This window comes from Bufo bufo, chromosome 2, assembly GCF_905171765.1.
Source record: "Bufo bufo chromosome 2, aBufBuf1.1, whole genome shotgun sequence".
Lineage (NCBI taxonomy): Eukaryota > Metazoa > Chordata > Amphibia > Anura > Bufonidae > Bufo > Bufo bufo.
Genome location: NC_053390.1, coordinates 166,570,733 through 166,594,474, shown reverse-complemented (window position 1 = coordinate 166,594,474; position 23,742 = coordinate 166,570,733).

The window sequence follows — 23,742 nt, the reverse complement described above, 5'->3', positions numbered from 1 at the left end:
AGTATCCACTGGTTAAGTCAAGAGTTGAGAAGCAGGCTGATGATCCCAGGGCAGTCAAAGATTCTTCAATGTGTGGCATCGGATAAGCGTCTTTGTGGGTGATTTGATTGATTTTTCTATAGTCCACACAGAACCTAATGCTGCCATCTTTTTTATGAACAAGAACTAGGGGCGCAGCCCAGGGACTGTGACTGTCCCGGATTATGTTAGAGTCCTTCATTTCCTGTATCCTCTCTTTTACGGACTGGTAGGTAGTAGGCGGTATGGGTCTGTATCTCTCCTTGATAGGAGGATGAGAGCCAGTAGGTATGGTGTGTTTGATTACACTGACCTCTCCATAGTCCGTGGAGTGCTTGCTAAAGGCCTGGTGGTGCTCCTTCACCAGATTCAGGACTCCCTCTGTTCTGTCTCAGCATCGGTTGTACCTGCGACAAGCTTCTTGTAGACCCAGTCTGTAAGGATGTGTGCGGCAGGTTGAATGATCACTTTAACAGATAGCTTACTCAATGAATAAAGACTCCAGAGGTGATTTTCAATGCTTCTTTATGCTTCAAGGTAGCAAGGATATAAACATAGAGGCTTTTTCATAGGTAAATTTCTAATGAAGTTACACAGCTTCCACACTCTGCAGTCTCCTCATAACAACTCTACAAAATGGAGTTACAGCAGGAAATGGAAGGTGGGAACAACCAACTAGCCAGAAACAGCAGGGGTGTAAGGATCATACCAAATAATATAGTAACATAACATGTAATAACAACTGCTAGACAGTAAAAGCTGCGTGGCAGCACACTCCCCGTCTGGTATCGTGAGATACCACTATACACTACATTATTTTCTTTTAACATACTATTAACATTGCATACAGTAACATGCTATTTAACCTTCTCAAGTCTATAAGCTAGCTATAGTAAAGGTCTTAAGTGACTACTTCACATAACGTTGAATCAGAATTTTTGGACGCAGGCATAAGTAGGACTGTCTCGGTGACGGGTCTCAGGAAGGTTTTTGATGCCCCATCCTTAACGATCCTGACTTCCACACTTCGGACTCTTCCTAGTAGAAAACCGACATAGGATCTCCCGGAGGGATCTATGATCTTGAGATAAGCCACAGCCGCTATAGCCTCGGTAGATGCATCACAAAAGATATGAATCTCTTTCCTCAGACTTCTTGAAATTGAAGTGGGTGAATAGCAGCGCGGGATATTAAGTTCTTCAAGTACTTTCATGGAGTTTCTCCATTTCTCCCATTTAGGCAGTAGGTCTACTGGCAGAGGGGCATCCCAATCTGTTACTCTCTCAGTAAGCTGGCGAAGTATGGATCTCCCTTGGACGGTAACTGGAGTCACAAAGCCTAGGGGATTATAAAGGCTATTACCAGTTGACAGGACTCCTCGTCTGGTAAATGGCTTCTTGGCGTCAGAGACCTGAAAGGTGAATGTATCTGAAGTTATATTTCAGAGAAGACCGAGACTCATTTGAGTGGGTAGGGCATCTACTCCCAAGTCCAAATCCTTCAAATCCTTAGCATGATCTTCTGGATTGAAAGACCTCATTACTTCACTGCTATTAGATGCAATCTTATGAAGCCTTAAGTTAGCAGTCAACAGGAGCTGTTGAGTTCTTTTTATCAGATTGACGGCTTCTTCAGGTGTTGAAAAGGATTTCAGGCCATCGTCTACATAAAAATCTCTCTCAATAAATTGCCTGGTGTCAGATCCGAATTCCTTTTCACCTTCCTGCGCTGTTCTTCTCAGTCCATAAGTTGCCACGGCAGGAGATGGACTATTTCCAAAGACATGGACTCTCATGCGATAATCTATCACCTGATCATTAACGTCATTGTTGCGGTGCCACAAGAACCGGAGATAATTTCTGTGGTCCTCTTTGACTATGAAACAGTGGAACATCTGTTGGACATCAGCTGTCACGGCAATTGGTTCCTTCCTGAACCGCATCAACACTCCTACAAGGTTATTTGTTAGATTTGGACCAGTTAGAAGAACGTTATTTAAAAAGGTTCCCTGGAACTGAGCGCTTGAGTCAAAGACTATTCTGATTTGCCCCGGTTTACGAGGATGGTAGACTCCAAAGGATGGAAGGTACCAGCATTCTTCACCTTCCATAAGGTCTGGTGCTGGCTCAGCATGAAGGTTATCTAAAATCTTCTGCATAAATGGTTTGTTACAGAGAGTTTTCTTAAGTGCAGCAAATCTGGTTAAAGCTTGTTGTCGATTGTTAGGGAGAGTAAGCCTTGGTACTCGGAAGGGTAATGGAGCTACCCAACTGTTGGAATTGTCCTTGAAGAACTCTTCATCCATAATCTTGATGAACTCCTTGTCTTCGACTGAAGGGGCAATCTTGTTGTCATCACAAGTAGTCTGATACACTGAATCACCAAGGTCCTTCTGAGAAGTGAGCTTGCAGTTTATACCTTGGAGTGCTTGATATGGAACTTCATTTTTAAAATCAAGTCTTTCCTTCACATAATAGTGCAATGGACATTTCATCGACCGATAGGCAACATTAGTTTTGTAGGAAGCTACATCCAAGAGCTTGTGAGATTGATCTAAACAGACTTCTCCTATTATCACCCATCCAAGATCAAGTTTCTGGGCCTGAGGAGCATCATCTGGACCGTTACATAACTCTCTTATTTTATGAACTCTAGGAATGTCTCTTCCTAGTAGAATCAAAATCTTAACATCCTTGTAAAGAGGTGGAATGTAGTCAGCAATGTGGCTCAAATGAGGGTGATGACGTGCAACTTCTGGTGTGGGGATTTCTTCTCTATTGTTCGGTAGCTGATCACATTCGATTAGAGTTGGAAGAGGAAACTCTATGTCCTCATATTCTGATGCCACTATGAAGCCATGGGCTCTTCTTCCAGAAGCATTGATCTTTCCTGCACATGTCTGCAAGGTATAGGACCAGGTCTCTCCATGAATGTTGAATAGATCAAAGAATTCTGTACTGGCCAATGAGCGATTGCTCTGATCATCGAGTATGGCATACATTTTTATGGAATTTTGTGGACATCCTTCAGGAAAAACCCTTACAAGACATATCTTGCTACAAGATTTGCTATGAAGCCCTTCTCCACATACCTCTGTACACCTTGTGGTTACGGGATTGGCACGTTGCTCAGTTCTCTCCCCGCCATCATCTGATGTATTTTTGGGGTTGCTGCCGGGTGAAGGTTTCCTTTTGAACAGGTCTGAATGAAGAGCGTCCACATGTTTGGCACTGCTACACAGGGAACATCTGATGGCGATCTTACAGTCTCTAGCTAAATGATCGGAGGATGCACAACACTTGAAACAGATATTATGCTCTTTGAGAAATGACTTGCGTTCTTCAATAGGCTTGTCCTTGAATGCACGACATTTGGAGAGAGAATGTGGCGCATTATGAATAGGACACTGTTGATTAAGATTGCTTGCCTTAATGTCTGTAGCCAAGACGTTGGATGCTATCGCAGTCTTCCTCACGGCAATAGGATGCCTTAAATTCTTAAATTTACTGTTGGTGGCAATATCCCTTGAAGTAGTTAAAGGAATGGTGGTTGTATCTGGATAGAAGAAGCTTGGGTCATTCTTGGATCTTGCAACCTTCTGCACGAACTCTGCAAAATAAAAAAAAGGAGGGAAGGAAACATAATGTTCATACTTATACTTTGATCCTACACTAGTCCACTTTCCCTGAAGATAACTAGGCAACTTTGCTACAATAGGATTTACGCCCTGAGCAGTGTCTAAATAGCTAAGACCTGGTAAACTAGGATCTAACTTAGCAATTTCAAGTTCATGAAGGAGGTCACCTAACTCTCTAAGCTTATGATTGTCCTTAACAGAGATCTTAGGAAAGTCGTTTAGTCTCTGGAATAAGGCAGATTCAATGACTTCGGGGCTCCCATAGTCTTGTTCTAGACGTTCCCAGGCAGCATCAAGGCCTGCTTTAAAGTTATAAATGTAAACAGATTTAAGTCTCTTTACTTGTTCTGAAGATTGACGCCCCAACCACTTTATTAGTAAGTCGAGTTCTGCTTGAGGTTCAATGTCCAAGTTCTTGGTTACCGCCTTAAATGTAGATCTCCAACTTCTGTAGTTCTCTGGGCGGTCATCAAATCTAGACAGTCCAATAGTAATCAACGCTCGTCGAATCATATACTTGCTGAACTCTGCAGCATCAGTGCTTTCGGTTTTTATAGCCACAGGGGATACTGATGGTGCACTGACTTGGACCATGGTTGGTATCAGATGTTGGCTGGTAGGTGAAGAGAAAGGTGTTGCAGATGGGTTCAAACTAGGTAAGGGTCTGTCGTCTGACGGTCTCTGAGCATTTGAAGCTGAAGAGAGCTGTATCACAGGGGGTATAGAGTTCATTCTGTAGTTTTCTGCTGTGCCCTTGTAATCTCTATTCACATAGGGTTGTGGTGGCACATGAGCTGCGTAGGTTGATTCACTTGATTTTGTGACATGCGGTAGTTGTGGAGTGTCTCTGTTAGTAGGTGTGTGTAGTTGACGAGCTTGATTTGGCAACACGTTGCCTTCTGATCCACTTGCTGGATGATTATGAGAAGAATCTCCAACTGTAGGTGGGACTGTATTGTCGTGGTTCTGGGTTAAGACAAACTGTAGGGTCCTTTCAACAGGGTCCTGACAAGCAGCCAAGCTGGGACATGCTGCTCCTTCTTCTTCCAATAGGGCTTGTTACAAGACAGATAATTCAGCTAAGGCTACTTCCTTTTCTTTATTCTTCTGAAGGATTTCTAGCTGAGCTTTGATGGCTGCTTCTCTTTCAGAACAAGCGGCTTGAACCTGGGCTGCTGCAACCTTCTGGCGAGCTTTGACTATTTGGTCGCTCAGTGTTGACCTTACAGAGCAGGACCGCAGTGACTTAGAAGAGGATTTATGATAGGAGCGGGCAGATATAGATGATTTTCCTGAGTGTCTGGAAGAAGCAGATTTACAGGATGTAGTTTCATGTAGCTGTGCTAATCTACCTTCTATCTGTGCCTTTGCTTCAAGATATGTGCTATGCCTCTGCTGGTCAGTAGAAGTAAAGTCCTTTAATTCCAATGCAGCTTCCTCTATGTTGGAATGAGACAATAGGGAATAGTACTTCTCAGAAAGTCTTTTATAGTTCTCAAATGCCTTCTTAACCCTTGAGAGAGCAGTGTTCAATTGCTCAGAATTGTTGCTAATTTCATTAGTGGTCTTTATACAACTTAAAGTCTTCTCCCATAATGCAGTCAGGTTACTAGATGTTTCTTCCTTACTTGCTTCATAAGCCTCCCTTGCCTTCAAGGATGGATGAGGGGCTCTAACAGGACGAGCAGGATGAAGTAAGGAGTCTGCTTTATCTTGATTAAATACAGGTAACTCTGTGGGATCTCTGTCAGACATAATGACAAGTGCTGTAGTTTTGGTGTCTTGTTAGAAATCTGCCAAAGCTCAGCTCTGTAGGTAGTGATTTCTGTTAGTAAGCAGGCTGAGCTGAGGAGCTGTATATTTGTGACAATGAGCCAGCTAGTGCTGCAACTGGTTCAGACTGGATAGCTCAGCTCAGTGCACAGTTCAAAAGGTACTTATGGCTCCCCAATAAAGGCAAAACTTGTATAAGCTGGTATTACTAGAGAAATGGGTTCACAGCACAGACCAGAAATCTCTGGCAGTAAAGGCTGTAACAGTTATGGAGCATTCAGTAGGTGGCTGGCTTCATATGCAGAGTAATGCTTCTGCTGACTGCGGCAGTGACACACAGGCATTGACTTTCAGTGCACGGCCTGAAGATGGCTTCCTGTCTTAGGGTGTTAGTTCTTCACACAGGAGCGTGGTTACTCACGTTTCTGAAGCTGCAGAGATAGCCATGTGATGGATTCTTCTAGAAATTTACTGTTCTTTCTCAGCATCGGTTGTACCTGCGACAAGCTTCTTGTAGACCCAGTCTGTAAGGATGTGTGCGGCAGGTTGAATGATCACTTTAACAGATAGCTAACTCAATGAATAAAGACTCCAGAGGTGATTTTCAATGCTTCTTTATGCTTCAAGGTAGCAAGGATATAAACAGAGGCTTTTTCATAGGTAAATTTCTAATGAAGTTACACAGCTTCCACACTCTGCAGTATCCTCATAACAACTCTACAAAATGGAGTTACAGCAGGAAATGGAGGGTGGGAACAACCAACTAGCCAGAAACAGCAGGGGTGTAAGGATCATACCAAATAATATAGTAACATAACATGTAATAACAACTGCTAGACAGTAAAAGCTGCGTGGCAGCACACCCTCTATTTGATCCTTCGGGGTGGATTCGTTCCCCACATGAAGTTCCTCCCACCAGGATACTGAAGAGGCGCTGCTGCTCTGTGCAGTTTGAGACGTCTCCGTGGCAGGCAGACGGATAGCATCCTGGAAGGATACCTGGAAAAGCTGAGCAACAGGGCAGTGCTTAGAGAGAGCAGCAGGGTGATCACTGAAATTAATCAAAACGGACAGGCACTTTACCTTGAGATACGGTCACCAGGCTCTTGGCTGCTCACATGAAGGGATGATTTTCAATTTGGATAGGCTCCACCAGGGCTTGATAGTCCTGGCCCTGGATCCCTAGTACAGCACGGCACCACAAAATGATCTGGGAATTCAGTTGCAGGATTACCGGCCGGTTATCCCGGATCCGGGCAGTGCAGATTTCTCCTTTTCCATTTGCAAATTTTTGCTGAGCACACAGCACACTGATAGTCTTTTGAATGACTCTTTTAGAAGCAGGTGAAGCTGAGGGTATGGATTGGTTCAGGGCCTCAAGTTCCTCAGAGTAACAATTTTTAAAGACATTAGTCCCTAAGATCACGGGGTGTTTCCCTTTATCTCCGGCTTGCACCACAATCACACCTTGCTGTGGTAAGGTGGCTTCTCCCACCTGGAGGGTAGGTTCCCAGTACCCATGGACTTTCACCGGCTTGCCGTTGCTAGCAATGATATCCAGACAGGATTCCGGTGGCTGGGTGAGGAGACTTGAATCCCAGAATTTGTCAAAGGTGGGTCGTTGGATGGTGGTGACCTGAGACCCAGTATCCAGCAGGGCTTCAAAAGGTATCCTGTTAATGCATATGTTATTTTTGGACGAGATCCCACGTATTTGGGCATCCAACTTGGATATTTGGACCTACTGTTCTACCTCCCGAGGGGCGGTCCTCGGCCTCGGGGGTGGCCCGTTTAACTGCCAACACGTTGTCTTAGTATTTTTTACAATAGGTGCAGACAGGCTGCTTGCGATTCTTAGACCGGTAACTCGGTGGTCCATCTGGTTCTTTGGGGTAGACCTCTTTATATGCAGGCGGGAGGAGCCTTTGAGGTAGGGGGCTTTCGTCTTCCAATAACAATGGTCTTTCCCATTCCTCTATTTTCCTGCACACCTTTTACAGGCTCTTAGTGAGATGGTTAACTTGCTCCATTAATGCTGCCACCACATCTGTTACTGGAGCCTGGGTGGCTTGACTGGCTCCGGACGTTTTCACATCAATAATTTTTGGCTGGCAGGCCTGAGGTTCAAGGGAGGCCACCAGCCCTGTGGGCGGGTTTTGACCCAGGATACTGATGGCCAGCTCTTTAAAATCCAAAAACGCACAATTGGGGTGTTGGGCCGACAGCATCCTCAGCTGGCCTTTTAAGTGTTCAACGTTTACACCCGCAATGAACTGCTCTCTGAGTCCGTTCCTGGTCCTCAGCCTCCCGGGGGTCCACCTGGACCACGGCCCTCAAGGTCTCTTGCAGGGACAAAGCAAAATCACGGAGTGACTCACCGGGCTGTTGCTTTCTGCTGAAAAATCGCATCTTAACTTACGACACAGTCCTGGCTTCAAACGTGGTGCCGAGGCGATCAAAAATCTGTCCCATGTTATTTTTTTCAGAGCTAGGCCAGGACATGACCTCCCTGCAGGCGGCCCTTCTAACTGTGCTAAGAGGATCTCCATCTGTTGCTCCGCGGAGATAGGATAGAGCCGGAATAAGGCCATGATCTGGTCCTTAAAGTGTTTCAGTTTGTGGGCTTCCCCGGAGTATCGCGGGAACCAGGGGGCCCCAAAGTAATATGGCATGGTCAGCGGCATTAGACTGGATGCTTCTGCAGCGGCGGGCGCCCTGTTCTCATCTGCGTGAATTATAGAAAGCTCGTTGGGGGCCACCTGCCGGGTTTTCCTCAGATGCGGACATGGCGTGGTCTATGGAGGCAAGTTCTGTAGGCAGACTCACGCTGGACTTCGCTCTCTCAGGCCGTTGCTAAGGGTGACCACAGAGTGGGTATGGCCCTTTAAGAAGTGGTGGAGCAGGCCAAAATCCGAATTGGATGTATTTTTTCCCCGAATCACGTCCTTTATCACTAACTATGGGCCTCCCCCCAGTCTCCCAGCAAGGATTGGAATCTTCCCGGTACTTAAATACAAAGGGGGGCGGTTAAAACCTTAAGGACTCAGCCCTATTTCACCTCAAGGACATGGCCATTTTTTGCAAATCTGACCTGTATCACTTTAAGTGCTGATAAGTTTAAACCGCTTTGACTTACCCAGGCCGTTCTGAGATTGTTTTTTCGTCACATATTGTACTTCATGACATCCGGTGATGTGCAGTCCAAGTCTCGCGAGGTACGTGATTACGTACCGTGCGGAGGTCCCACGCGCAGCGTCAGGAGATAGGCGCGGCCTCTCGGAGCTTCAAGATTCGAGGTAGGCGGTATCTTCTTTGTAGGCAGGACGGTACCTCCGCTTCTTTTTCGCGCCAGACGGACACAACGATGGCGCAACGATAATTCCAGTCAGCTTAGGCGGCCATCTTTAAGCATAAGGCTGTCAATTCACTGACAGCAAGCGGTGACTCAAAAAGCAGCAAACAGTCCACAATATACAGTTTTTCACACTGCGATTGTCCACAGTTCTTTGGCCCAACTTTTTCAAATAAACGGATAGGGCATTTATCACTTAATAGGCAATTATGGCACACAGTTCAGATTCCACTATGGCGTAGGAATATTTTGTATCCTGGTGGTGACGCCAAAATATGCAGTGCGCCAGTCCTGCAGGGTGAGCGAATATGAGGTCACAGGGGTAGTTAACAAACCGAGGGTTGCTCTTTGTACTCACAGTTTTTATTTACCCTGGGCAGGCGTACAGCAGTGATGGAGAGGCTTGCACATGAATCCTCTGGGGCATCTCTGTGTATAGGGACCAGACCAGGTGGTAGGTGAGGTGCCCTGGGTGTTGGAAGTTTAATGTGCCGGTGGCAAGATCCCTTATAGTCCGTGAGGCCAGTGCCGGTAACGGTGGCACACCGATTTGTTGTAGGAATAATTGAGGTACACAAAGTTGCAGTGAACCAGAACTTCTTTTTACTGAACAGTTCAACTATTTACAGGTTTCAGTTAGTTCCACATGTACAATGTTGGTCACAGGCAGGCTTCACATAAGTGGCAGGCAATGTCTTTGCAAGATACTCAGAGGGAATAACACTTACAGATCAGGCTGTATTTTCCTCAGATCCTGTCTGGCTTTCTCCAAGGCCCGTATGCCCTATAGCTGGCTTTATACTTGGGTAGGGAAAACTTCCTCTGGTGTAAATCCTCTTGCTGTAAATATCCTTCTGCCCTTCAGCTTTCTACTTAGCTGGATAAAAGTGGCTCTGCACTGTACTTTTCAAGGTGCTAGATATCTTCAGGAGGCAACTTCTTCTCCTAGGTTAACTTCTGAGCTTTTCTTACTCAGCAACCTCAGGCAGACTAGACTAAGCTACTTAGCCTCCTGGACTGGACTGCACTAACCCTTTCCTGTCTGGGCCTAACTATATATACTAGGGGGTTCCCTAGCTCCCTCTACTGCCTAGGAGGAGGAACTACACCCCTAACAGGCCTGGCACACAGGAGATAACATAAAATTATACATTACAATGCAATATAAAATACCATAGCAATTCCCCACAGGAGGTGGGGCAACATGACCCTTAGTAGTGCCCACCCTTACGTAGTGGGACACTACACATATACAGCGATTCAGTCAACACATTGCCATCATTTTGCTACACAATTTACCTTTTTGTCTTTCTTTGCAGTTTGTACTGGAGGTGTGGCTGCCTCCTCAGTCATGCACTCCTGACCACCCTGTCTGCCCTATAGGCTGATTTTAATTAGGTAGGAACCTACACTCCCTGAAGTGTATGGTAGCCATCATGGCACCTAACAGGTAGAATTTAGTGTTAGGAACCCGTCTAACAGAGATCGCCTTGACGTGCGGCAGACGGGCTAAAATAATTTTGTACAAAACAATTTGACAAGTATCTCTCACTTACAGTGTAGCACTTGTAATTATTATGCAATTTTGTACTCTATATTGCAGTGAGTTGTCGCATTGCATGTTTTTGTCTTTTAACATACAGCGATTGTTCAGACATGCAGGAGAAATGTAATCAAATACACTACTTTAATGTAAGATTACTTACAGTCACCAGGAGTTCTTCCTCTTCATTGCTGAACTTGGTTCCAACCATCGCATCCATGTAATTTCTAGTCGGTGCAAACCAGTTGCTGTAGGTCACGCCTTTCTAGCGCATGTGCTCTTGCGATTAATACTTTGCTGAAAATTCGCATATAAAAAAATAATGCTTGTAGATCGCAGATTTGCTTAATACCTCTGGTATGTCATTATTCATGTTGTGGGACTATGTGTGCACATCTATTAAGTATTTTGTGGCTGCAAATATGACCTGGAGGTTTTTCAGGTTCGCCCGCCATTAAAATGAATGGGACAAGCCGAGAACCGTCCCAGCAGATGTTCGTCCATCCTTATATAGCATAGGATAGGTCATCAATAGTAAAAGCCCGGACAACCCCTTTAACTGCTTATGACACTTAAGTGTAGCACTTCATCGCTTATTACAGAATCAGTGACCCTGGCTGCCTGTGTCATAGCGCAGGCAGACTCAAATGTTGTCATCACTAGGCATGATGATGTAGTCACACTGAATGTGACCCGGCTTAGGGGGTCATGCTGATGTCATGGCCACTGTCCTGCCCTGTACCATTGCTTCATAGGCCACAAAACTAGCAGCCTCGGACTACGAAGATGAACTGCAGGGGCACAGGAGCCAATGTTTCCCTTCCCTGCTGTTCAATTCTGGAGCCCAATACCGAATGATTCATGGCCCTGTACTGGTATGCGACCATGTGGTTGGAGAGCTCTGGTCTATAGCATAGCGTGAAATTTATAAATCTGTCTTTACCCTCTTGTTAAATTGGACATTGACTATTACTTATAATGTTGATGACCCATTAGCCTTAATAATCCCTGCCATTTCTGTAATAGACTTACTGTATATATCCTTTGAATATAAATTGCCACATTACGCATATCAGCACAATACAAAGAAAGGCCCAGGGATCAGAGCATTTGACTTCTTTTTTTATAGTAGGAAAATGCAATTGCAAATCACAATGCATAACGATTTGCTGTCTAAGCTGCTCTTGTGTTGCTTATAAAAAAGAAAAATAGAAAGTTAATGCAGCTAACACAGAATAATAACAAACTTGTTGGTGCAATCATTGGATTTGCAAGAGCAGTGTCAGTGAATGATCACAGGCTCAAGAATGCCCACATTTGTCACATGAAACATCAATTAGTCCAGAGAGGAGAATACCGTATAATAAGGGAACTACATGTAATTATAAGAAGCAAAATGTACAGTTGTCAATGCTTTAAGGGACGACATAAATTTGATTTCAATCGGCGAAGAACGAGGTCACAACTTGCTCCAGCTGATTTTCTTTTACATTTATTTAAAAAGGTAAATTGTGTAGCAAAATGATGGCAATTTTTTATTTTTTTTTGGCCCACTAGAATACTGTGCAGAGCAATAAAATAATAAAAAGGTATTCCCATCTGAAAAAAATTACGGAGTATTCTTGGAGACTCTCATACCTGTGGGGCCTTCAACTATTGGTAGGACAGGAAATCTGGTGGCGGTGAGCTGCTCCACTGTTGCATGTTGGTCCTCCCTCATGCACCTTTGTAGCCGACGTTTAACTCTTACATCAATGGCACATGGTGCTCTGCAGTTTCCACGTTTCTTATTCGCAATGGTGCCATTTGTCCACTCACGATACACTGTCACCACAGCAGCATGAGAACAGTTCACTAATTGCAGTTTCAGAAATACTGCCACATTTCGTCTGAAAGACAATAATCATCCATTTTTGTAAGGGCTCCTGCAAACGGCCGCATGCATTTTGCAGTCTGCAAAACGCGTATCCGCAAAAAAAAATGGATGACATCCATTTGACATCCATGTTGGGTCCGTTTTTTTTGCGGATCCATTGTAACAATGCCTGTCCTTGTCCACAAAACGGACCAGAATTCCAGTTCTATTTTTTTGAAGAACGGACATTTTTTGCGGACCCGTTGAAATGAATGGATTGCATACGGACCTGTAAAAATACGGAACGGAAATGTAAAAAAAAGACGTTCCGTGTGCATGAGCCCTAACGCTGATAAATGAACCCTTTTACCCATGACAGCAATGAGGGATATGTGTGCAGACAGCCTATTGCACACCTTATATACCCACCAAGCCAGCTCACCACACGTGATTTCCTTCATGAGCTACATGCTGCTGATGTCAAAAGTAGGAAGTGGTCATAATAATCTAACTCGCCTTTGTATTTGAGAGGTCTTGTCTGAGGGAGCCTGGCAGCAAGTGTTCGACATTCCTACAGTGCCACCACAGGTGCAATGAAGTGTTACAGATTAAAATCAATGGGCTGTGCATGGAATGCACAGATGTGTCTGATCTATCAGAATGAGAGATGATCATTGTTTGTGCTCTTAGCTATAAATCTTGGTGCTAAATTGGGGACCCCACCCTATTAACGTAGAATTACTAAACAAGATCTTTGAAAGACCAGACAACCCTTTTACGTTTTTATGTCTCTAAAAACTCCTAAAGTAAAAAATTCATCGCACTCGGATATATAATGCAACTTAAAGTAAATTATTTATTCCACCCACATGTAATTTTAAATGTACATGGCCTACGTTTTGGTCCGTCCCGGTAGTAGAGCACCGGAACTTCGGTAACGGTGGAGTGCCAGCCAGTTATATATATTTTGATCTAAAAACTCATAGACATGCCACCTATACATACAGTATACCAACAAAGTCAGACTGGGTCTAAGCATCAATTCTGATTAGACAATTTTTTTCTTATTTTTCTCTGTGTCTGCTTTTTTTCAAGCAAATAATTGGCCTATATGTTAAAGGAGTTTTCTGGGAGTACAATATTGATAGGCGAAATTAAAAAGTGTTGGCCTCCTCACAGCTTTTACATTGTATAGTGGCAGTGCTTGATATTGCAACCCAGGCCTAATTACTTGAATGGAAGTGAGCTGCACATAGTCCATATGAACGATGAATCTGACTTCACTCGTCCAAACAAGGCAACGCTCAGTTGAGTGTTGGGGCCTCTTCAACAAGCTGATGAGAATAGACTACCAAAGAATAGGAAAATATTCAGGCGGCACTCACCATTCGGTGCAACAGGCTTTTTATTCCTCCAGAATTGGTCGCTGAGTACCTCAAAAGCTGAACACATGAAAGCTGTAACTGGATGCATCAATAGCTGAATACATCGGAAAGCTGGGTACATATGAAGCTAAGTACATCAATGACTGGATACAAAAGCTGAGTACAAATAGGATGTGGCATGGAACGGACTTACATACGTGCAGTGAGTGAACTTCGGCGACTGCCGTTTCGTGCGTCAGTGCTTCATCTGGTCTTTAGTTTAACTGCGCCTCGACGCCAGTTATTAAAGCGTCGGCTCCCGTGTCTCACATCTGTGACGTCACCAGCTGCACCGCAAAACCCGGTGCTCCCGTCTGATGTCACCTCGGAGCCGGTGCTATGTGGTGTGTTAAAACACAAATATAAAAACGAAGAATCTCTTTCAGACGTACTAAATAGTCATAGAAACACTTGCCAGTCTATTTTATCATTTAAGCCTAGCGGACCCATTGCTCCTGTGCACAGGATCCACTTGCTCTCTCTCCTCAATAGTTTGCGGTGCCTATCTCCTCCTTGTGAGGGGTTCTGTACTATTTCTATGCCTGCAAATTTCAGTACATTGACATTTCCATTATGTTCAGAGTTTACGTGATCTATTACACGTGGGCATCCCTTGCCTGTGCTGATGGAAAGTATATGTTCCCTAATCCTTTCATTTAGACTTCTGATGGTTTTGCCGATGTAGAATCTGGCACATATGCAAATTAATAAATAAACAACAAACTTGGTTTTACAAGTAATTAATGTTTTAACCCTATGTTGGATTCCTCCAAAGTATAGGGTTTCCCATTGGGAATTAAATTTGCAACATATGCAGTCACCACAGCGGCGATTGCCCTTAGGTCTCCACCCGTCTAACCAGGTTTTTTGTATTTCCTCCCTAAAACTGCTACGTACAATCCTATCTTTAATCATATGGCACTTCCTAAATGCGATAGTAGGGCGGGGGCCTTTTATATTTGTAAGATTGTCATCCTCTTCCAAAATGTCCCAATTACTGCGTATCGTATCACTCTTTTACTGTGTTCTGCCATGGGACTAAATTTGAAGGAGAAGACAAATGACCTTGAGTCTTACTGTTTCTGTTTCTTCTTTACACTGTCAGAAAGGGGGAAGGTTAGCAGTGCCACTCAAAACTGTTTTCTTTAAAAATTGTCATAAACATGGACATTGCTATTTCTCAAGGAGCAGAGCACACAACGAATTTATCCCCAGCTATGGAAGTCACCACAGAAGAACTGCACCTGGGTGTAATAGAAGACAGAGAGGGGCGGACACATACTTTATGCAGTGTAATCAAAAAGACGTATATGAAACACTAAGCACAAAAGCCCTAGAGATTAAGACAACACAGTTGGCAGAAAAGGAAGTACGCCTATACTGGACAGTCAGCTCTCTCAAATCTTATAGAGACAGCAACAGAGTGCCAAGAGACCTGCGAATTTACAAAGATATGTCACAGTATCAAGAAGACAAGGGATTTACAAAGGAATGGCAGGCCCTACACCAGGACTTTTTAATGAGAGTACTAGAAACTGTACTAAAAAGAAATGAGGAGTACCTAATGGTAAAAGATGACCTATCAAAGGCAAGAGGAGAATTGCAAACATGCCTCACAAAAAGCCTGTTACAAACATATAGTAAACGCCTTGAAAAGAAATTAATAGTGATCCAGGGTGAAATAAAAGAAAAGAAACGGGATAAGTTCCTTAGAGATAAGCAAGATTATGATCACGGACGAACCTTTGATTGGAACCAAAGGAAATTAAGCCAAAAACGCCAGCAACGACGTCGGGTCAAGAGTGACTTTTGGACAACAGACTCCAACTCCAGCATCTCCGATGACCCAAAGGGCGGAACAAGTGCAAAAGGAAACAACAAGGGGGCCCCCTTTTGGAGGAACACCAGACGATAATAGAAGAAGATGAAAGTCCTGTTATGCCTAATTTGGTAATCAACTTGACCGACTCCGTGCTTCCACCAGACTGTGAGATAGTCCTCAATAGGGGGCTCAATTACAGTCTGGTGGAGCAGTTTGACCCAGTCAGCTTTGAAATTGATCTCTTCAAAGACATAAGAAAGTTAAATCTAAATAGGATGTTTAGGAATGTGACAAAAAAACATGCTAGCAGATATGGAAGGAGAGATAAAAGCGGCCATAGGACCCTTGGGGTTCACGGTGACCGCTGGTTTCAATCCAGCTGAAATATCCTGTTTAGAATGGATGGCAGACATGTCACTAGAAGCACCTACACAGGTACAGAAACAAGAGCGTTTTAGGGGGGAGTCTCTTCCACTTTCTGGCCCCCCTTGCCCGCCAGTTGTAGTATAGAAATTTTTCAACGTAGAGTGCTAGAAGGGATTAAGGCTTTGATCTATCCCCAAGCACCGAAAAATATAGATAAAGGAGAAGAAAAGGCACTCAAGTGGCTACAATCTTAAAACAATCTAGTGGTCAAACCGGCGGACAAGGGTGGAAATGTAGTGGTAACTTGATGACCAAAGATTACTATATATTTGAAGCACGAAGACAGTTGGAAAATGTTCAGGTGTATGAGGAACTGAAGACAGCCCCATATATAAAATACAGGGGCAATTAAGAAGTCTTCCATTTAAATACACTCAGTATGAAGTACTGTCACGCAAAACAACGGAGAGACTCCTACCTCTCTTTCCACAAATGCCCAGTTGGTACTTTGTGCCAAAGGTTCACAAGTCACTGACCCACCCCACCAGGGAGACCAATTAACAGTCAGTTTACTAAACGATGCTATGTTGAGGGCCACACAGTGGCACCAAAATGGTAAAACAGGTGACACTGACAGTGTAAAGAAGAAACAGAAACAGAGAGACTCAGGGTCATTTGTCTTCTCCTCCAAATTTAGTCCCATGGCAGAACAGATTAAAAGAGTGATACGCAGTAATTGGGACATTTTGGAAGGGGATGACAATTTTACAAATATAAAAGGCACCCGCCCTACTATTGCATTTAGGAGGTGGCATACGATTAAAGATAGGATTGTACGTAGCAGTTTTAGGGAGGAAATACAAAAAACCTGGTTAGACGGGTGGAGACCTAAGGGCAATCGCCGCTGTGGAGACTGCATATATTGAAAATTAAATTCCCAATGGGAAACCCTATACTTTGGAGGAATCCAACATAGGGTTAAAACATTAATTACTTGTAAAACCAAGTTTGTTGTTTATTTATTAATTTGCATATGTGGCAGATTCTACATCGGCAAAACCATCAGAAGTCTAAATGAAAGGATTAGGGAACATATACTTTCCATCAGCACAGGCAAGGGATGCCCACGTGTAATAGATCACGTAAACTCTGAACATAATGGAAATGTCAATGTACTGAAATTTGCAGGCATAGAAATAGTACAGAATCCCCCACAGGGAGGAGATAGGCACCGCGAACTATTGAGGAGAGAGAGCAAGTGGATCCTGCGCACAGGAGCAATGGGTCCTCTAGGCTTAAATGATAAAATAGACTGGCAAGTGTTTCTATGACTATTTAGTACGTCTGAAAGAAATGTTTTATTTTTATATTTGTGTTTTAACACACCACATAGCACCGGCTCCGAGGTGACGTCAGACGGGAGCGCCGGGTTTTGCGGCGCAGTCGGTGACGTCACAAATGTGAGACACGGGAGCCGACGCTTAAATAACTGGCGCAGACGCGCAGTTAAACTAAGGACCAGATGAAGCGCTGACGCGCGAAACGGCCGTCGCCGAAGTTCACTCACTGCATGCATGTAAGTCCGTCCCATGCCACATCCTATTAGTACTCAGCTTTTGTATCCAGTCATTGATGTACTCGGCTTCATATGCACCCAGCTTTTCCATGTATTCAGCTATTGATGCATCCAGTTACAGCTTTCATGTATTCAGCTTTTGATGTACTCAGCGACCAATTCTGGAGGAATAAAAAGCTTGTTGCACAGAATGGTGAGTGCCGCCTGAATATTTTCCTATTCTTTGAAATTACATTGTTGTGGGCAGAGCACCATCAGGTAGCATATCAGCGCATCCAGTGTGCAGAAAGTTACGTTTTTCCAGCTTTGAAGAAAGGGGGAAGGTTAGCAGTGCCACTCAAAATGGTTTTCTTTAACAATTGTCTGAGAATAGACTACCTCTGATCTGATATCGATGACCTATCCTGAGGATAGGTTATCAATATTTTACTCCCTGAAACTCCTTTAATGCATTACAGTTCAGGTAAGTGTGAGATGTAAACATAGCAGGGGAGACAACTTTGGTTGTATGAATCGAGAACTGTGTATTGCCATCATATAATGATGAATGACAATGGCTTATGATCACCAGGTTGTTCTGATAATTCATTGTGAAAAATACATGAAGTGGGAAAAACTGAAGTCTCATAAAAAGGATGTAGAATGGAATTATTGTTTTATAGTCATCATAATGCCAAGATCCATCTTTCTCGTATGACTTTTATTGTCACTACAGGGTCCTTACAGTATGTTTTTTTAATAAAAGTAAAAGGGAAAACCTCTATTACAATGGTTTATGGTGTGGAAAAACACAGGCACACTCAAGCATTGTTGTGGGTAATCTTTAAACCAAAGACAGTCCTTTAGTTAATTTCATCTTGTTTTATTAAGCTTATGTCAAACAAGACTTTTATCTTTCTTTGAACACAATGCGACCGTCTCTGGTTTGCCCTTTTTCGTTTTGAGCAACTTAATATAGGGAAATGAAGCACTGATCTGTTTCTCTTTAGATATTCTTTTACAGCTATAATTAAAGTACCACACATCAAGATACAATTTTGCAAGGTTCATTCCACAATTGACATCAGATCAATCCAATCCAGAACAATTGGTGACTATCCTGTTGCTCTATTACATTGATTGTAGGATGGGTTGATGCTCATAATAATATCCTGAATTAAAAGTACCTCAAGAAAGGTACCAATTTGTCTGACAAAGGTCTAGTTGGTAGGGAATCTTTAGGGCAATGCTATCTGGGGAAAACTAGCAAATTTTCACGTATTCAGAAGGAAGAAAAATGTATTTCTGGCTCCCCTGTAAGTCAATGTTTTAGCCTTTAAATTGTGCTGAAACTTGAGTTGGGTTATGAGTAACACCCACTTATAGAGTGTAGTGATGAGCGGCAGGGGCAATATTTGAATTTGCGATATTATGCGAATATTTGGTAGAATATTTGTCATATATTTGCGAATTCGAGATTATTTTCTTGATCGCGAAAAATAGGCAATATAATATTTGCGTATTGCGTGCGAAATACAGGCGTGGGTCTCTATAGCCACATTTTTCAAGCTGCTAGAAGTTTCCTGAGACTGGAGAAAATGGTTGGCACGGCAGAACATTACAATATAGAGTGCTCCAATATATTCGTGATTGCGAAATCGGCACTAATGATGCGAATATTTTGGCACAATACGTGCAACTTCACATTTTAACAGGTCTGACTACTTATTAGTGATTGGTGCACTAAGTATTGTTGTGAACTTGTGACATCACAGCACTATGTATGTATATATGTATTGACAGCAGAACCAGCTACACTATATCAGGATATAACCTACACTGACTATCTCCCACTAACTATCTGTATCATATATATATATATATATATATATATATATATATATATATATATTGTGGGGGATTAGCTCTTTTCCGGTGGTTGCAATCACACACTTCTTCACAGACACCAGGATTTAGGGGCCAAACTGTGCTTTATTGTGGCACACGGCATAAAGAAAACACACAAAGCCAAAATAAAATACCTTGCCCATCTGGGCCCTATCTAAACACATAGGTTTCCCTGACTCACCTAAAGCGTACCACAGTTCACACCCGTGATGAGATGCGGCTTTCCCAGCCCAACCTCCAGGCTGCCCCCACACCAGGGTCTCTTGTGGGATAGTGGTCTCTCAGCCCTCCCGGCTCAGACCACACGGAGCCACTCCAGCCTTCTGTGTGCAAGTCCCCCAAAGTCCAGGCTATTGCCTAGCCTCGTGGCCCCTCAGCCTTGCCTAGCTGAGACCACACTGACAGAGCCTCACCAGGCCTCTGTCTGCACACTCTCCAGAGTGAGACACACCCAAGATCCAGTAGCAGGATTAAATAGGATCCCTGGACATGAGCATGGCCTAAGTCCCGGACTGGAACCTGGGGAAACACCACCTCAATGTTCACATTGCCACATATCCCCCCCCTCTGTTCAAACCTGTGGGGGTGAACACATGTACTAACTGGATGCTCATGACAGGGCATCCACATTTTCTTGTCATCGCCTGGCTCAACCTTCCTCCTGGAAGATGTGGTCAGCGTCAGAGGCTTCCCTTTATTTTGCCAGACCCACGACAACAGCGCTTGGTTTGTCACCCTCATGAGTTTATTACAGAGCTGACAAGGCCTCTGGGATTTTCTTGCCCATCTCATGAGCAGGTACTGTCTTTTTAAATTTTCTGGCTTCTGCACAGGCCCCTCACGTCCTTTCTTGGACTGTAGCAACTCTTGACTGAACTGTTCCCGGTCATGGTCGTGTCCAGACCCTTTCTCTTTTGCCTTGTGGGGCTCCTTCAGCAGAGAAGGTTTCTTATGTCTCGCTCCTTTTCCACGCATCTGGACCCCTTTTCCATTATTCTCAGCAGGGGTTTCTTCGGGTTTGGAGCCAGCTTCAGAGTCTTCTGCGTCTTCAGTGGCTGTTCCCACTTCAGCAGTCGCTCTTTCCACCCTAACCTTGGTCTCTGGGACATCCAAGGTTTTCTCCCATTTCAAGACCTCTGCCTTAGCTTCTTTGGCCTCTATTTCTTTGGAGTCTCCAATTTCTTTATTATCCTTTTTATCCTTCACGGACTTGGCCTCATATCCTTGCCATCTTAACTCCTCCTCCTTCTCATCAAGGTTGGAGGCACTGGGGACATCAGGATCTTCACCAGACTCGTTTCCTTCCGTTGCCTTCTCCAGCAGACCGCTGGCTTTCTGTAAGGCACTAACGGCAGAGGGAACATCTTTCATGACCAGGTCCTGGCTACTTATTGCCACGAGTCTCTTGGCCTCTGCATTCACATCAGCTGGGTGAGCAGAAAGATCTTCTGTCTTCTCCGCCTCGGTCGGCACCACGGCGCCACCATCTCCAGACCCATTCTTAACAGGCTCTGGCTTAGACTTCTTCAACTCATAGACGTTCTTCCTGACATCATCCTTTGAGCTCATGAGATCTTCCATCCCTGCTCTGAGTTGTCTGTTCAGCCTCTCACATTCATCTCGCTCCTCAAGCGCTTCTTCAAGGGATCGAGCCGAGGAGAGGGTCTCCTGTTACAGATGCTCTTCACTTGGCTCTGCTGCAGCCGATGTAGGAGTATCACCATTACCCCCTGTGGGCGTTTCACGCAGGGTCTCTTTAAGCACTTTGTTTGTATCTACTGCAGTCTTCTTCGGTGACTCTGTGAAGACATCTAGTCCCTTCTCTATCATATCTAGGGACTGTGTGGAGAGAGAAAAATCTTCAGGATTGCAGCTGTACTGACGTGTCAGGTCATCTACCCCTGCCTGGGTATGGGTCTCAGACACTAGGCTGCAATCTCCCCACTCAGCTCTCGTCACGTCATGTATAACTGTCGTCTGGTCGCTACTAGTGACCACCTGAATTTTGCAATACCTTGACTTGGTAGCTTCCTTCTCAGAGTTGCTAATGGTCACAGCGCATATATCGCCTATGTCACTGGTTCCATTATTAACACTGACTTCTAGAGGCACTGCCGAGTTAATCCATACCTGGGACATTACTTTATTGACCATAAAACACTGTGGAGACTGCATGTCCACCTCTGGCACGTGTGATACTCCCTCTAGGACTGCTACCCTTTCTTGCACGTTCACCAGAGTAGGATTGCTCCACTCGGTGCTCACAACATTTATCTGCACTTCTGCATCATTCACATGTTTCTTATCAGCACCATTGTTTTCTATAGGCAATATTCTTTCCCCATGACAGTCAATGTGCAGCTCCCTTAGACCTTCATTTACACGGGCAAGTACAGGTTCTGCAGGAGTTTCGTCACTATCTGCAGGAGTGTCTACCTTGCCCCATAACAACGAAACGTTATCACAACCCAACATCACATCATATAAGAACATATTGGTAACATCAGGTCCACAAGACCCAGTTCTCACTGGAGACTCCCCCTCAGTGAGAACCACCTGCACTTGCTCAGGCTCTCTTTTAGGTGCCTGGTTCACATTACTTATATGCAATTCTTCAAACACCCTGATCATGTCATAAAGTTCTTCATGAAAAATAGCAGATGAAGAAAATAAAGCTTCATCATCATTTACATTTTTATCACCAGGGGGCGCTTCTCCCCTGACCACAGCCTGCAACAGAAAAGGCATGTTATCAACATCAGATATTTCACATGACATCCCACTTTCATTATGCATTTCCGCCAACCTGGCACAATCACCTTGCACCTTATCCGCACCATTGTCTCTAATGGTCACTTCACTTAAAGGATTAGATACCAGTTCTGCAGGAGTGTTTCCACCTCCCCACAAGTCACGGAACAACGGGAAATCATGGCCCAACAGTCCCTCCTGCATGAGCGTAGTTCTACCAGCAAGTCCATAAGTCCCAGTTCTCACGGTAGTCTCACACTCAGTGAGAATCATCGGACAATTCTTATTAACTGCATGACTGTCCCGTACACTTAGCATTATATTACTTTTCATATGGTCACACACTTTTGAGACAGTTTCTAGCCTCGGTGACATATCACCCACCGGCCCAGCGGGTAGCAACTGCCGCCTGCTCAATGTCACTGGGTCTGTTACACACAGGATAATTGGAACGATCTTACCGATTGTCGTCACGGATTCGGCACTCACGGGAGATGAGGGGAGTCCAGGAATATCTCCAGCACGGTCATCACCCCTCTCCTTAATACAGTAGTTGCCACGGGAAACGCCTTGGCCTTGACTCCAACCTTTATCCAGACAGTCACTCCATCCGCACCCTTTAGGACTTTGCGCACACGTGCAAGAAACATAGGATCTCCTGAGAGCTGCACCACTCTCCACCTCCTTTTCTTCCCGACGGTTGCCCTTGGCAACGGCATATCTTTGCGTTTTCTCCGGCATTCCCAGCACACTGCCGACCTCTGGGAACTTTGTGCAGGGTCCATACAGTGTTGAGGACCCTCTATTCAGGGCTAGCTGCAGCTGCGCCTCCAGAGCCTCTCGCTCAGCATCAAATTTTGCCAACTCACGTGGGGTACAACCCATCTGTTTTACCAGTTTTTCCTGCCGTTTAATCTCCCACGTCCGTCGGACGTATTCTTCCCCGAGACCCATGGCAACAGTCAGTCTCGTAGCAGGAAAAACTTTTAGCAGCCAGTCCCCTTTTTCTGGGCTACTGGCCCTTTAATTCACTGCACAGTAACTCCTTTGCAACCCAGCAAAAAGTGTCCAGAACAGCATGAGCAGCACCTGCTCCTTTCAGTGATGTCGTTGTCCCTAGCAACCACGTTGTTTTTTTTTCTTTTCAGCACGGACATGTGCCCGCATCCGACACCAATTGTGGGGGATTAGCTCTTTTACGGTGGTTGCAATCACACACTTCTTCACAGACACCAGGATTTAGGGGCCAAACTGTGCTTTATTGTGGCACACGGCATAAAGAAAACACAGAAAGCCAAAATAAAATACCTTGCCCATCTGGGCCCTATCTAAACACATAGGTTTCCCTGACTCACCTAAAGCGTACCACAGTTCACACCCGTGATGAGATGCGGCTTTCCCAGCCCAACCTCCAGGCTGCTCCCACACCAGGGTCTCTTGTGGGATAGTGGTCTCTCAGCCCTCCCGGCTCAGACCACACGGAGCCACTCCAGCCTTCTGTGTGCAAGTCCCCCAAAGTCCAGGCTATTGCCTAGCCTCGTGGCCCCTCAGCCTTGCCTAGCTGAGACCACACTGACAGAGCCTCACCAGGCCTCTGTCTGCACACTCTCCAGAGTGAGACACACCCAAGATCCAGTAGCAGGATAAAATAGGATCCCTGGACATGAGCATGCCCTAAGTCCCGGACTGGAACCTGGGGAAACACCACCTCAATGTTCACATTGCCACAATATATATA